The following is a 15,447-nucleotide window of genomic DNA, read 5'->3' on the forward strand; positions in this document are numbered from 1 at the left end:
AGGCCTGAAACTGAAAGGACTCTTGGTAGAGAACACAGGCAAAACCCTTGTTGTTATAGGCAGCAATTCTCAGGCTAGGACACCAACAGCACAGGCCAAAATGCAAAGTTGAACAAGCGGCCTACATCAAACTACAAAGGCTCTCCAGAGCAAAGGATACAGTCAACAGAGTAAAGGCAACCTGCAGGTTGGGAAAATATTTGCAAGCCATATATTTAATCAGGGACTAATACCTAAATTGCATGTTGTACCTAGAGATCAATAGCAAAAAATGAAAAAAAAATCCAATGAAATGAGCAAAGAACTTGAATATACATTTCTACAAAGAAGACAGACAAAAGGCCAAGAAAAATGCTGATCAAAACAACAGTGAGATATCACCTCACATCTGTTAGAATTGGTATTAAAAAAATAAAATTTAAAATATTAATAAGCTCAAGGAAGATGGAAGGAGTTTAAGAAAGAAATTGAGGGGTGAATTTGATCAAAGTATATTAGATACACGTATAGAAATATCACAATGAAACCCCCTTTACACAATTAATTTATGCTAATAGAAGTAAGCTTGCTGAGAACATAGGTAATTTCAAAACCTTATATGCTGCTGGTGGGAATGTAAAATGGTGAAGAGATTATGGAAAATGCATATGAAAGTCAAAACTGGAAACCAGATATCTATTGGGCATTCAAACTCCAGTCCCACCCCCTAAAAAAACATAAATGTCTTCTGTCCATAAAGAAAATGTGATATATACATGCAATGGAATATTATCTAGTCTTTAAAAAATGAAGGAAGTTCTTACATATACAACAACATAGATGAACCAGAAGGAAATTATGCAAAGTGAAGTAAGCCAGTCAGAGAAGGACAAATTCTGTTCATTCCACTTACTCGAAGTATTCAAAATAGTCAATTCATAGAAACAGGAGGTGACATAACGGTTGCTGGGGCTGGGGAAGAGAGGAAATAGGGAATTGCTATGCATGCAAAGGATATAAAGTCTCAGTTATCTAAGTTGGATACATTTTTAGAGAGCTACTGTGCACCATTGTGTCTATAGTTAGCAATGCTGCATCGTGCACTTAAAAATTGCAAAGACAGTAGATCTGTTTAGTACTTTACAATCAATCAGTAACACATCCCTCTTCCTCTCTCAATGATTTTTTTAGGAGAAGCATGACCTATGCCAAAATGTCATCTCTCAAACCAAATATTTTAGTTATAAAATAACAATTACTACCTAAGATTCTTAAGTGTAGAGAGTTTTTCTGGATTTTTAAAAAAATCTATTCCAAAAATTATCTAAATATATGGGATTTTACTGTTACCTGACCCCAGGAGCAAGGAATGCGGAACGAATTCAGGAATGAAACCACAAGTTCCAGGGTTTAAGATCTCATGTCAGAGCTTGAGAAAGCTGCTTATGTAACATTGACCCTGTTCTAATTTTGCACCACAGGTGGCTGTGATCATGGAGTGACATCATCCATGCAATATGTTCTTCTCATCCTCGTTCTGATTTGATCTGGTCTATAAGATTTAAGTGTGACAAGCCAGTCCAAAGCAATGGCCTCCCATAAACTTAACAGCATGGTGGCCCTCTGTCCTACATCTAGGAAACCCTAAATAATAGGACAATGACAGTCAACATCTGGTGAGAAACAATGAAGGAATCTCAGCATCTGTGAGACTTGATTATCCAAGACTGTATTTTCCCCCAGGTTTGTCTCCCCTGAGAGTTTAGAGCTCAGGTCAGGTCACAGAAAAATCCCCAGAGTTCTCCTCTCCTTGCCTGTGTTCTCTGGTCTGCAGATTTGGCTTCACTTCGATACCCTCTTTCCTCATGGTGATAATTAGTATTGAACTTTTCTTCACTTTCCCTCAATCTCAGTTAAGAAGAATTGGATTGTTCTTGTCACACCTCTCAAATTTTTGACACTGTCTAGGGTGACATTAATAATCCTTTGTCACTTATTGAAGCAAAAATTCTTAATTTTCAAGAAAGGAAGAAAATGGATATTGCAGTTCTGCAAAGTAGGCAAGAGTAAAATCTTGGTGTATTTTACTAATTCCAGATAAAAGTTAATTAGGAAAGTGATCAAGACTTCTTCCCATGTTTTTAAAATATTTCTGCAAATGTGTTTTAGGAAGTCACCTTCAAGCATATACAGATAATAACAAAGATTCAAGGAGCCAATGAAATTTTTTAAATCCTCTCATAGAGGATTTTTATGCTATTTTTATGCTATTTTTATACCTAGATAGAGGTATGAGATGAAAAAAATTCAAGAAGCAAATCCTTGCCACTGTATAGGACCTAGATGTTTGTCAGCCACTCAATTCTTCTACCTTCTTCCCTTTGGATGTCCTCTGTTCCTTTCTATTAGTCAGATAATCCCAGCCCTTTCCCACCCCAGGACCTGTGTATGTGCTATGACCTCTGCCTTTCTCTCCTTCTTCATGTCTGCTTGTCCTATGGACTTCACCTCTGCAGAGCTTTCTCAGTCTACTGCATTTAATTAGTGCTCAGACCGTCTCCTCTCAGATGTGTTCTTGTCTTTAACCACAGCAGGTTAATCTCTTCTCTATTTGCTTAACTAGAACTATGGTTATGTACTGCTTGTCTTCCCATCCTAAATTCCAACTTCCATTAAGTCTGCTTAGACCCCTCCCCCACCTTTAGCACTAGAACAGCTTTTGAGCCACAGACAGTTCTTAGGGGCAGAAGGAAGAGTGAGTCTCCTGTTCACAGCTACTGAAGATTCAGAACCAGCAGTTCAAGTGTATTTATAAGTAAATATGTGGCAAGCCTGGTAACATTCACAGCATACCACATTTTAAGGCTGACCCGTGGTTGGAGGGTGCTATTTCTTCATAGGTGTGCTGTCTCCTTCTTTCTGAACAACATGAAGAGTCAGAGTTCCTCACTGTTGTGGTCTCCTCAAGGAATGTGATGAGGCCAGTGTCCCTGGGGAGATTCAGAGACTTTATATTGTCTACGTATGAAGTCCACTTTCTTGGTCAGAAACCATGAAGAACAAAGCAGGGAGTCCTGAATTCAAACCCCAGTACTGAAAAAACAAAACAAAGAGAAACCATGTTGAGCTGTTGTGAGCTGTCAGCAGCTTCTTTTCCTACCTTTATATCTAAAGAAATTTGAGAGTGCAAAAGATCCTTGTCCAAAAACTATGGAACTATGAAGACTATATGCCACCCACTGTCATGTTTCCCAGGCAGATTCCAACTGGAGCAGACCTTGTCTCCATCAGGGACTGTTACCATGGTCACCCTAAGTAGGCACACAGCAAAGGGTGTTGATCTTAGGGAATGGCATTCCAGGTCACACCCTCAGGCACAGTGACTATCCCTTCTGCACTTTGGGAAATAGATGACATCATACACTTCTTGATGCATTTGTAGCTAATGGTACTCAGACAGAACTTACCTTTGAAATTACCATTACAGATGTGTAATGAAAATCATAATTACTGATGAAGTCAACTCATTTAAGCCTGTCAATTATGTCCATGCACACTCAAATATGTACAAACAATTTAGGAAAATGTTTTGATATTAGTGACAAATTTGGATTCATAACACATGTACTAGTCTAACTACATGGTTATTTCAGTTTCCAAGATAAATCTCACAGTTCTCTACAATTTCAACAGAGCACAATCCCATGCAGCTCTACCAGCTAGGTTTTGATCTCAGCCTCTCACTTCCAGATACATGATCTCAGGCAAGCACTAGGACCCACAGCTTCCTTTTCCTTAAATAGGGCTAAAAAAGTGCCTACCTCATATGTTCATTTTGCAATTCAAATGAGTACTTTGAAGCACCTAATATGCACTACAAGTGTCTTTTTAAGTAAAAAAGATTGCACGTTTCTCAATTCAAGAAATACTGTCCATGTGTACACAGTACTGAGTGTGCCTAGGGCTGCACCTGGTACCATTGGATGCACCAGTCCTCTCCCTAATATTTCTATTAAATTAGTGATAAATAGCAAAAATAAAAGTTTTAGAGACAAATGTATCTTGGAGATATATTTTAAAATAAAATACGAGATTCAGGAAATTTGTTCCCTGCAGCTGGCTCCTCAGGCTACACAGTGGACGCTCATCCCTGCCTGCTATCTTTCTTGCCCTCCCCACAGTAATCTGAATTCCAGCCAGGCTTTGTGTTTCCTGACACCATTCTCTACTGATCTGTACCTGGGATTTTGTTACCACTGCCTGTGGTCACTACTCTCTCCCAGTATGGACACCCATGGAAATCCAACCCCACTTCTAGAGCCACAAATCATTTTCTTTGATTGAGGGAGGGACTCTCTCTAATCTGCCATCTTTGTGCTTCCTCTGACCTCAGTGCTCACAATGCTGAGTGAGCCGGCTACAGTAGCTGTCTTGTTCTGTACCATAATGTACGTGTGCTAGCCCTCCTGCATTCCCTGAGTCCAAATGCTGTTCCCACTTGATCTCACCCCTCTCTGCTCCCCCAAAGCACCAAGCACAGTGCCTTTCTACTTACTAAGTGGTTGTTAAGGCAAACAGATCCCATGCCTCCCCACAAATAGCCTGCCACCGGGCAGTTAGAAACCACCTATCCCCATCATTGTGGCACTGATACAAAGACAATGGCATCCAGCAGTCTATCAACTGCAATTTCATAGAAGTACCAAAAACAAGTGCTCTAATTAATAACCTGATCACAAACTTGCAGCGTTCAGGAAGCCAGGTCAGCTTTTCCTCAGGGGACCTGTTAGCTTGGCTTGGCATCTGCAGGGAGGAGAAAGTCAATAAGGAAAGCAACACCTCTAATGAGGATCCTATTTGCAACAAGGCCTAATTCATAACTCAGCATGCAAAGGAAAACTGAACAGTCTTCCTGATACACAGTGACAGGTAATTTTGCATCTAATCATGACCTTGAAGAGTCTACTGCTTCCATTTTTATTTGCTATTTTCTTTGGAAATAGTTTACAGGAAGCATCCTAAGAGTTTTAAATAATTTTTAACATTTCGTCAGGGTTCACTATATACCAGGTATGGAGGCAGACAATGGGGAACCAGACACAAACAAGATGGAGCAAATCCACAGTCAACAGCAAACTTTAGAGAACTAAACAGGAAATTAAGTACAGGATGATGTCTGTCATGACAGTGGAGATGATTTGTCATAGAGATGCACAGACGATAGCTTCAATGGGATTTGGCCACTGTTTGTGGCACATAAGAGAAATGAAAGAGAAAGCTCTGCTGCCTGTTTTGAGCACTTGAGGAACATGAAAAAAGCAGGCTCATGGAGGTAAGGTTAAGGATGAAGTTGGTGACTTTAATGTCAGGCAGATTAGTAATGAAAGGTCATTAAGATGACCAGATAAAAATGAATTTTAAAAAGGTTGAATGTCAGCTCAGGAATTTAAGAGAGCCATAAAAGTAAAGAAGCAGAATTCATAGATACAAAGCCACTAATGGTAACTGAAACAACAGGAGTGCCTGCGACTAGCAAATGATAAGCAAATAAAACAGATCTGCTCAGGAGGTTGGGGAGAAACCAGCAGTGAGACCTGGAAGTCCAGAAAGGGGAAAGGACGGGGACTGGTCATAGATACCTCACACCACAGAGAGGTCAAAAAGGGTATGGACTATACTGGGGACATTGAATGAACTACAAGAAAACCATGGTGACCTTGACTAGTGTAATGCCAATGAAGTGACAAGGGCAAAGCCAGTAAGGTATGGGTGGGGAATGACAGCATGAACCAAAGTGACAAAGATGCTAAGTGTAAATGCATGTAAAAGCATGACTGCAGTGGAAGGGCCTGTGTCTTCTCCAGAAGGAGACTCTAGGAAAATAAGGACTTTTAAATAATATTTGGATCATAAATATATTTAAATATTTAGAGAAAGTAACCCATAGCAAGGAAAAGTTTGACAATTCATGAGAAGGAGGAAGAGTGCACACAGTGGAGGGCCAGAGGAACAGGAAAGAGAAAAGAATTGGTTTCAAAGTGTGGAGAGGATAAAGTGTAGCATATGGGACCACCAGGATTTAGAAACTGAATGCAGTGACTCACAGTACAATAAAGCCTAAGAAGCAAAGTCTTCTGTCTCATCCTGTTAATACAAAAGACACCTGACACAGGCTTCCCCTCAAGCGCTGGATCTGTTCTGGAACGTGGAGGAAGGGTCCCCTTTTCCCTGCGATCCCTCCTCCATCATGTAATCCTGGATACTTTGCACATAGAGTCTAATCCAAAGAAGCTCTGGTGAAGCCCCACCTGCTTTCTTTCCCTTCCACCCTGTTTGAGAAGGTGTGGAACATGGGACATGTCTGCAGAGCAGAAACCCTGCTTCATGGAAACACTGAGTTTATCACCTTCTTTCCACCACTGATTGGAGGCTGATGAGATTCTCCATCCCTTAGAACCCAGGAGCAAACAGCCCCTGATCCTGCAGAATGACCCTGTAGAGCTGCCTTCTGGAACTCCATTTCCTGCACCAGAATTGGCCTCTATGTCAACTGACCAGAAATAAAAAACAATGTTTTCACAAGGCCTGCTCTTCTCAACACAAGAGGCCATTCTGATGGCGGCCGGACAGTGGGTTCCTGAACGTGACACACATCATTGGTTGTCACTGACCTTTCTGTTCTAATGTGCAGTGGTCTTCTGCACCTGTTCTGTAGTCTTCATGAATGGTTCTCAGTGCACACTGTACAGGGAGTTCACTCCAGGATCATGGAACTGCAAATGCCCTATGGGATGCACCATGGGACAGCCTATGGTGGTATAACATATGCCTGCTCTGTGACCAGACCCACCCAAAACCTGCTCCACAAATGGCCCTATGCTTTTGTGTTTATGTGTATAACCTACTTTTTACTCCATCACTTCTATTGCTTTTGCTAGTGCATATTATTCAGAGTGATGGGTTTCATAGCGACAATGCCATATGCATATATCGCATATTTTTGGTCTTCTCCACCTCCCCGTTACCCTCCATCACCTTTTCTTCTCTAATAGTCCCCCTTCTACTTTCATGCTATGCTTTTTTTAAAGATTCCAACTGAGAGAAAATATATGTCTCCAATTACATCCATTTTCCTGAAGATGACATGATTTCATATTCCTAATGTTCAAATGGTGCTCCATTATAGATATATAGATGGACAGATAGATGATAGATAGATAGATAGATAGATAGATAGATAGATAGATAGATAGATAGATAGATAGATCTAGATGGATAGATAATAGATAGATGGATAGATAGATGATTGACAGATACATAATAGATAGATAGATAAATACCACATTTTCTTTATCTACTTATCTGTTGATGGGCAACCAGACTGATTTCTTAACTTGATATTATAAATAGTGCTAAAATAAACAAAGATATGCAGGTGTCTCTCTCATATACTGATTTACACTCCTTCAGATATATCCCCAGGAGTGGTATAGAAGGGTCATAAGGTAGTTCTATTTTTAGTTTTTGAGGAGCCTCCATACTGATTTTGCTTGGTAGATGGACAAATCTATATCCCCACCAACAGTATATGAATGTTCCTTTCTCCCCACATCCTCACCAGCATTTATTATTTGCTGCTTCCTTTATGATAGCCATTCTGACTGAGGAGATGAAATCTCAATGTAGTTTTGATTTGCATTTCCATGAAGGCTAAGGATTTTGAACATTTTGTGATACATTTATTGGCCATTTGTACTTCCTCTTCTGAAAAATGTCTGTTCAGTTCATTTGCCAATGTGGTGGTTGAATTACTTAATCTTTTCGTATTTAATTGTTGAGTTCTTTATACAATGTAAACATTAATCCCCTGTTGGATGAATAGCTAGCAAAGATGTTCTCTCATTCTGAAGGCCATCTCTTCACTCTGTTAATTGTTTCCTTTGCTGTGCAGAAGCTTTTTTATTTGATGCAATCTATTTGTCAATTCTTGCTATCATTTCCTGAGCTATTGGAATCCTGTTGCAGAAAGTCATTGCTTCAGCCTATGTCTTGAGTGTTTCCTGTATGTTTTCCTGTAATAGTTTCAAAGTTTCAGGTTTTACATTAAGGTTTTTGATCCATTTTAAATTGATTTTTGTACAGGCTGAGAGATCAGGCTCAAATTTCAACCTTCTATGTGGATATCCAGTATTCCCAGCACCATTTGTTGAAGAGGCTCTTTTTCTCCAACATTTATTTTTGGCCCTTTTGTTGAAAATCAGATGGCTGTAGCTATATGGGCTTATTTCCAAGCTCTCTCTTCTGCTCTACTGGTCTACATGTCTGTTTTTATGCCAGTGCCATTCCATTTATATTGTATTGACTCTACAATGTTCTCTTAATGCAGTGAAGATCACATGTTCCTGAATGTCTGCTTCATTTTCAGACTTTCCAACAGTCGGTGAAGACTTACATGCCTTCCTCCTCCCAGCTTCAGTGGCTGCACTTGTGTTTCTGTCTTTGTCAGTGATCTCTGCTCACAGTAAGCATTAGTGATTGTTATGAACGATGAACTCAGTAGCTTGCTCACCCCTCCCATGTGTCTTCTATGACAGAGTTCTTGAATTCCTTAGGTGGTAGACCCTCTTAGGTGGAAAATACAAATGCAGGCATGCCTTCAAATTGTACATGACTTAGACAGTCAGGAAGATTATAATTCTCCTAAGGCAAAATAACCAGTCTAAGAATTCACGATGGACAGCCTTGGTATTCAAAGACTGGCTTTCAGGTCAGCAGCATTAGCTAAGAGCTTGTTAGAGATATAAAATCTCAGGTCTCACAAAAACTTATTGCTCAGCAATTGCCTTGTCTTTTAACAGGACCTTCACATAATTATATTCATATTTAAATTTGTACAGTAAGTTTTATAATAACAAAATTAATTTCAATGCATAGTAATGAGCACAGTAAGTTATTCCAGTCTTGTCTACGACAGAAAATGATGGTAATTAAGTAATTCCCAATCTAGGACTCTCTGGAAGAACTGAGACTTAAGAAAACACTCTACCACTGATCATCCACCACCGGGTGACAGGCATGGAACTTTTTCCTACAGTGGCCCATGCTTACCTTGTTCACTGTCCCCTTCTTTCTGTTTTTTGCAGCATGGATATCCCTGAGGAGTGCTCTTCCTTATGGAAATATTCCTGACTCTCAAATGAAAGGAGAAATGTTAAGTTTACCAAAACAACTCACTTTTCTGCACCTTGAGCTTCAAAGACTAAATCAGAATTGAATATGATGTTCTCTCAAAGTATTTCCATATTTTCTGACAATATGATCCCACTGTAACAATTACAAACATCATGCACCTAATTAAAATCTGTATTTACTTCACTTCCTTGCAATGTAATGACCCTAGAGAGTCTGAGTTCTCTGAATGTGGCCAAATTGACAAATCAGCCTGGTTTCAGCACACTCTGAGGGAGATGCCTCTCTGCTCCATGAGCAGTGGAAAGTACACCTGCACTTGTCATCTATACTTAATTAGAGATTTTTATTATTATGCACCCAAGGAATTTTTGTGAAGGGTACATAGTCTAAGCTTCATGATAAAAATAATGATATTTTATGGTGCAAATTTATGCAATGGAACACAGGTATTGGACTTTTTATATTTGCACTTCTGTGTCATAGCTGATAGATAGCAAAATTAGCTACCAGCTAATTTTTTACCAATTAGCTACCAGCTAATTGGTAAGGCTGATTGTAAAAGAGGAGAGTGGAAAAAGGCAGTGAAAAGAAAGCATCATGCCCGTTAAATTTCAAAAACAGGATTGTGACTCTCAAGACCCATCATCTCCTTCTCTTATTACCCAGGACCATCGAGGCAACAGAAGAGGAGGATCTAGTGCACCTAGAGATGGCAGTCAACTCCTTTTTCTTAATGACAACTAACTTGTTCCCTTCTGTTTGATTTAAGCTACTCTTCCTTTGAACTTAACATATCATACAACATTACATCAAAGCACAATGCTTACTTATGATCTACAAACCCAGTACTATTCTAAATAATAATTTAATGACTACTTGACTCTGATTTATTAGATATTTTGTTGTGGATGTTCTAAAGTGATCAATAACCAAGAGTAAACTTAAAATCAAAATTCATTTCCCATATTCATTCTCTAAAACTGATTATGATATTGTATACTTATATTCATATGATTTATTCCTTAGGATATTTCTTAATGTGATTTATTTTAAATGCAAATTTTGTATTTGGGTATTATCTGGTCTTTCAGTCTTCTATGACAAAATACCTTAGTTTGGGCAATTTATAAATAAAAATATGTAGTGCTTTACAGTTCTGGTGGCTGGGAAGTCCAAGATAAAAGTGCCAGGTGATGTCTGGTGAGCTGTCATCCCTCATAAATGGCTTCTTCTATGTGTCCTGATGTGGTAGAAGGAGCAAACAGGATCCTTTGTAAGGGCTCTAGCTCCATTCATGAGAGGAAAGCACTCATGGCCTAATCACCCCCTAAGGACCCCCCCCCCCCCTTAATACAATTGTATGTGGGATTAGGTTGCAACTTTAAAGTCTAGAGACACAAGTATTCATGCTATACCAGATGTCCATTTTTAAACATGGCAAATTCTTTATAACTTTTTATTGGGATTATAGAAAGTTGTTGTATAAAAAACCTCTCCACCTCTCAAGGGTCTCATGAATTTCCACCTACTTTGAGATTGGCTAGTTGATAATTGACTTGCTTCTACAACATCCCTGGAACATGGCCACCTAGCTTTGCTTTATTTTCTACCAACTTTTGGTTCTATAGATTTATATAGGTAAATTCTGTGACTTCATGACTTGTATAACTCTAGTTCATTGTATCTGCCTTAATTCCCTCTGCTCCATTCTCATTCCTAGAAGGAAGATTCAGAAAGTACTCTCATTCCAGAACAGCCACTTGCCTACACACAAAGATGCTCACTTCTCTACACACAACTGCACATCTTCAAACATGGTAAATGCAACCCTTCTATTCCCTCCAGTACTTCTTCTGCATCCTTCATGTACACGTGTGAGCACATTTGTGTATACATGTACACACATACACACGCAGAGATATTTTCAAATGCTGGGTAGAAATGCTTGATGCCTGTAAGAAGCTTGAGAATTGATTGGAATATGGTAGAAGTACTATGTACTCATGTATGAAAAAAGAACAATGAGGCCTGTTGAAGCTATTCTAAGAAGGGTAGGAGGGATAAAGGAGAAATATGAAGGTTGTGGATCTAACTAAAATATATTGTAAGCACTTTTGTAAATGTCACAATGTACCAATATGCTAATAAATAAATTAAAGAAAACTGAGTGTAAGGTGTAGTCACAGCTGAAATGAGTCTGATTTTCTGTACGGTAGAATGGAAGAAAAAGTAACATGAGGATAAAGCTGTATTCTTATTTAAAATAATGTTTTTACTCTACAAAGATTCTGAGTTACATATTTCCTTTAATTCTTGGTCTTAATCTTCACTTCAGCCTCAAATCATGGATGCCTCACACCCCTAAAACAACCTGTGCCATGATATATTACTTACTACAGACAGTTTTATTTATTTATTACTATTGTGCAGAGCTGTGGATTAAACCAAGGGCCTTGAGCTGATAGGCAAGTGCTCTACCACTGAGTTACGCCCCTGGACCTACAGACATTTTCACAGCAGTCAGTTATCATAGTCTGTGCATGCATTTTAAGGATATCCCTCTGCTCTGAAATATCCATTTAAAAAGTGTGAACTTTTCAAAGGCTGTGCTTGTCAGAGGGATTGATGCTGGAATAGAATTCTCCCAGATCTTGTTAGGTGAATAGTGCCTGTCTATGTCTCTCCCATGTTCATAGTCTAATGTGGCTTTGAGGTTTTGTTCCAGAATGCATAGCACTCCCTCTTGTGATACCACCATTGTCAACATGAGACCGCCATGTTTGGAACGAAAGAGAAGACTGTGGGGAATTCTGAAGGGGCCTCATGGCCAGGCCTGGAGTAGTCAAGATCACCAACATCCTTGTCACATTGGTGGGCATAACTGCAGGGGAAGCTAGAAAGTACAGTTGTCCTGTGCGCCAAGGAAGACCGAAAAGGAAAAGGATTCAGCTTCCCCGTTTTGGCTTTCCATACCATGTCTTATTTTCAAAGTGTGCATAGGGGACACCTTTAACTGAATCTTTTTTCCCAACTTGACATTGTAGAAAACTATATGCAAATTCCATGGAAAATAAAATCAAACACACAAATGATCCAAACTCATTAGCTAAGACATCAAGTGTTCCGTGTGTGTGTGTGTGTGTGAATGAGAGAGAGAGAGAGAGCAGTACTTCCCTTTCATTAAAGGAAAATGTTGTAAGAATACGTAGGTACACATCTTTCTTGAGAATCTCTAGAAATCTAAAACTGTGAAGTTTGCATTTATAATCTTGCCTTTTTATCTAATTTTGAGCATAACCTTTGCTCACAACCTTCCTTTATCACACCTCACAAGCCCATGTACCCTCTTGTGGAAAGGGTCTTACTTTAAGCTAAAATAATTAAATATAATTTGATGCTATAGAAAAAAAATGAATCATTACAAATAAATTTAGCACAGAATTAAATCATAATACATGAGAATTCAGTTATGACAAAAGAGTCTTTTTAGATCCATGTGAAAGGATGAATTATTCAATAAATGGTGTTAGTATAATTAGTTTTATGTTTAGCTAATAGAAAAACATAACCTTCTCACTCCACTAAAGTAAATTTTAGATTTAAATAAAACAACCATTAAAAATTGACATCATATATACTCTCTCTTCAACAAAATTAGAGATAAGGGCAGAATAGTTTCTGCCTGGTAGCGAGGGGTAAGGGGGGTAAGGGAGGGAGCGGGGTAGGGGGTTGGGGGGGTGGGTGAGGGTGGGGTAAGGGAGCGAGGGTGCAGTGGGGTAAGGGAGGGGGCGGGGGGGAAGAGGGAGAAATGACCCAAACATTGTATGCACATAGGGATAAAATAAAAATTAAAAACAAAAACTCTAAGAAAAAAATAACAGATAAATTATTTAAAATATCAGAATAAGGAAAGCTTTTTAAACTAGCACACAAAATTCATAGGCCTACTAATAAATTTGATATTACAAGAACTCAAACTTCTGTCTTACAAATGTATAGGAAAATGTTTGCCATCACTCACTATCCTTTTCTATGATTTAATATGTCACTCTTTAAAAATTTACATATCTTAAATAAAGATGAGCTGGGAATATTTGAAAACACTAGATTTAATACTCTTGAATTATAAAAAGGGTATGTAAATCAGTAAGACAAAGATAGTAAACGGCCAATAAAAAATAGTGAACAGCACTGGCGTCGCCTTCAGAGAAAGAGCTGTCCGACAACTGAGATATTATGGCTTGAATAGGAAAGGTCTCTCTCAGGCTCCTGTGCTGAGGTCTTGGTCCCCAGTCAGTGGCACTATTTTAGGAGGCTCTGAAAACTGTAGGATGTGGAAATAGGTTGCTAGAGGAGTGTCCTGGGTGGGGGCTGATTCTTGGTCTGGCCCCTTCCTGACTGTCTCTTCTTCTTGGCTCCAGGAGGTGAGAAACTTTGCCCCATCCTGCACTCTTGCTGCCATAATGTTTTACCTCCCCAAAGGCCCACAGCAATGACTTACACCAACTATGGACTGAAACCCCTGAATCCATGGGCCAAAATAAATCTTTCCTTCTTTAAATTGTTTCTCTCGGGTGTTCATCACAATGGTGAGAAAGTTGCCTAACACACAGAACCATCAAAAAATTCTTAACTTCATCCAGAATGAAAGAACTGATAATCAAAAACAGTAATGCTATGTCAATTTTTAACCTACTGGATAGATAGTCTATAGGGGAAAGAAACTGGTGATGCTGGTGGGGATGCAAGTTTGGGGAAGTGAGCACCCCGTGATGTGTTCATAGTTACTCAATTTCTGGACTTCAGTTTGGAAATTAAAATATTAAGGACATTTAACTTGGTTCTAGCAATCTACTTCCAGATGGTATACATATTTTTGCTTTTTAAATTTTTTCAGAGACTGGGGACGTGTGGTAGAGTCCTTTTTTGTTATGTGTGAGGCCTTGGGTTGAATCTCAAAGACCGTAATAATCAATCAATCAATTGTCAATGTGTTGCAAAGGCATTTATGTCCAGGAATGCGCCTTATTACATTGTTTACAGCACAAAAAATAAATAGCATTTAGGAATTTGAGTGCGCATTTCAGCAACACATTTACTAAAACCAGAACAATTCAGAGAAGATTAGCATAGTCCCTGCACAAGGATGACATGCAAATTTGTGAAGCAATACCTCTCTAGTGCCGTTTCTAGGTCATTTTCTATTTCCTGACTTGCTTCAAGAAGATAGTGGGAATAAAAGTAGAACAGGTGGCACCCAATATTGAAATTGTGGTCTCCACTACAAAAGTTGTGTCAGACAATTTAGGAGAAACAGAGCTGGATGACTTTTGAACTCTTGTTGAAAATATGTCACAAGTACTTATCTGAAATGAGAAAATGTCAGTGTCAGTGTGCATCTCCTACCTTGAACTTTAAAAAAAATAATAATTCACCGATAGAAGACAAGGTCATATATGGCAACAGATGTAGATGTTAGAATATGCCATATGTACATCCCAGAGGGAGAGGAAGCTCTACATGTACTGGTGGGAGAAGGCTAAGAAGAATGTGAAGAGAAGCAAGTAAGCACCGGAGAGCAGGCTCCCTGCTTTTGCTTTTGCTATCTAGGAGAAATATCAAGAAACGTCTAAAATTAGTTGGGTTGAGTTCAACTATGATATGTTATTACTCTGAGTTGATCATTTCATAATCTGTGCAGCAAACATCACTTTGGACGTACAAACAAAAAGGGTCTTTTAAGAAGAAAAGCATTCACTCTTCATTTCACACTTCTATGTTCTGTAATTTCCAACTTTGAGTATTATGGATTTAAACTATAATTATGAAATATAATCATAGTTGTGGTGGCCTGGGTGAGATTTGAGGTTAATTAATATTTTTTGAAGATAAATGCTCTCCTGACTTCAGTTCTTTAAAAGACGGAAACTTAACAACATCAACCCAATTATTTTCAAATCACATTAAAATTAAATCCATTAAAATAGTATATGCTATCACTCAGTCACTGGTGTGAGCTCTAAGTTAAAACAGCAGGCAACTTTTGTGTTAGTTGCAGAACTGACCACAAATCCTACTCCCCACTCACCCTGTGCCCTGTCCTTTGCAATGAATCAATGTGTGATTCCCATTAAAGAGCTGGAAGCTGGGCTCACCCTACAATGGTTTGACTAAGAGAAAGTGCCTTTATGCCCAGCAAGCCTGGGCCCTGGGGCCTTTGTAACTTTGATTCTTACTCTTGACATTGCCAGGTCAAGAACAGTCCTCATGTGATGA

General features: G+C 38.9%; 1 long non-coding RNA gene and 1 other non-coding gene across 2 annotated transcripts; one reads left to right on the forward strand and one right to left on the reverse strand.

Moving 5' to 3' along the window:
- Window positions 1-485: 485 nt before the first annotated feature.
- Window positions 486-9,383, reverse strand: LOC141423946 (uncharacterized). The gene is made up of 3 exons (XR_012448712.1): window positions 9,088-9,383; window positions 4,709-4,782; window positions 486-3,072 (listed from the first exon to the last, which is right to left on the reverse strand). It is a non-coding gene; the product is annotated as an uncharacterized lncRNA (long non-coding RNA).
- Window positions 9,384-14,249: 4,866 nt separating this feature from the next.
- Window positions 14,250-14,352, forward strand: LOC141424421 (U6 spliceosomal RNA). The gene has a single exon (XR_012449355.1). It is a non-coding gene; the product is annotated as a U6 spliceosomal RNA (small nuclear RNA).
- Window positions 14,353-15,447: the final 1,095 nt, after the last annotated feature.

Source organism: Castor canadensis, chromosome 6 (assembly GCF_047511655.1).
Source record: "Castor canadensis chromosome 6, mCasCan1.hap1v2, whole genome shotgun sequence".
NCBI lineage: Eukaryota > Metazoa > Chordata > Mammalia > Rodentia > Castoridae > Castor > Castor canadensis.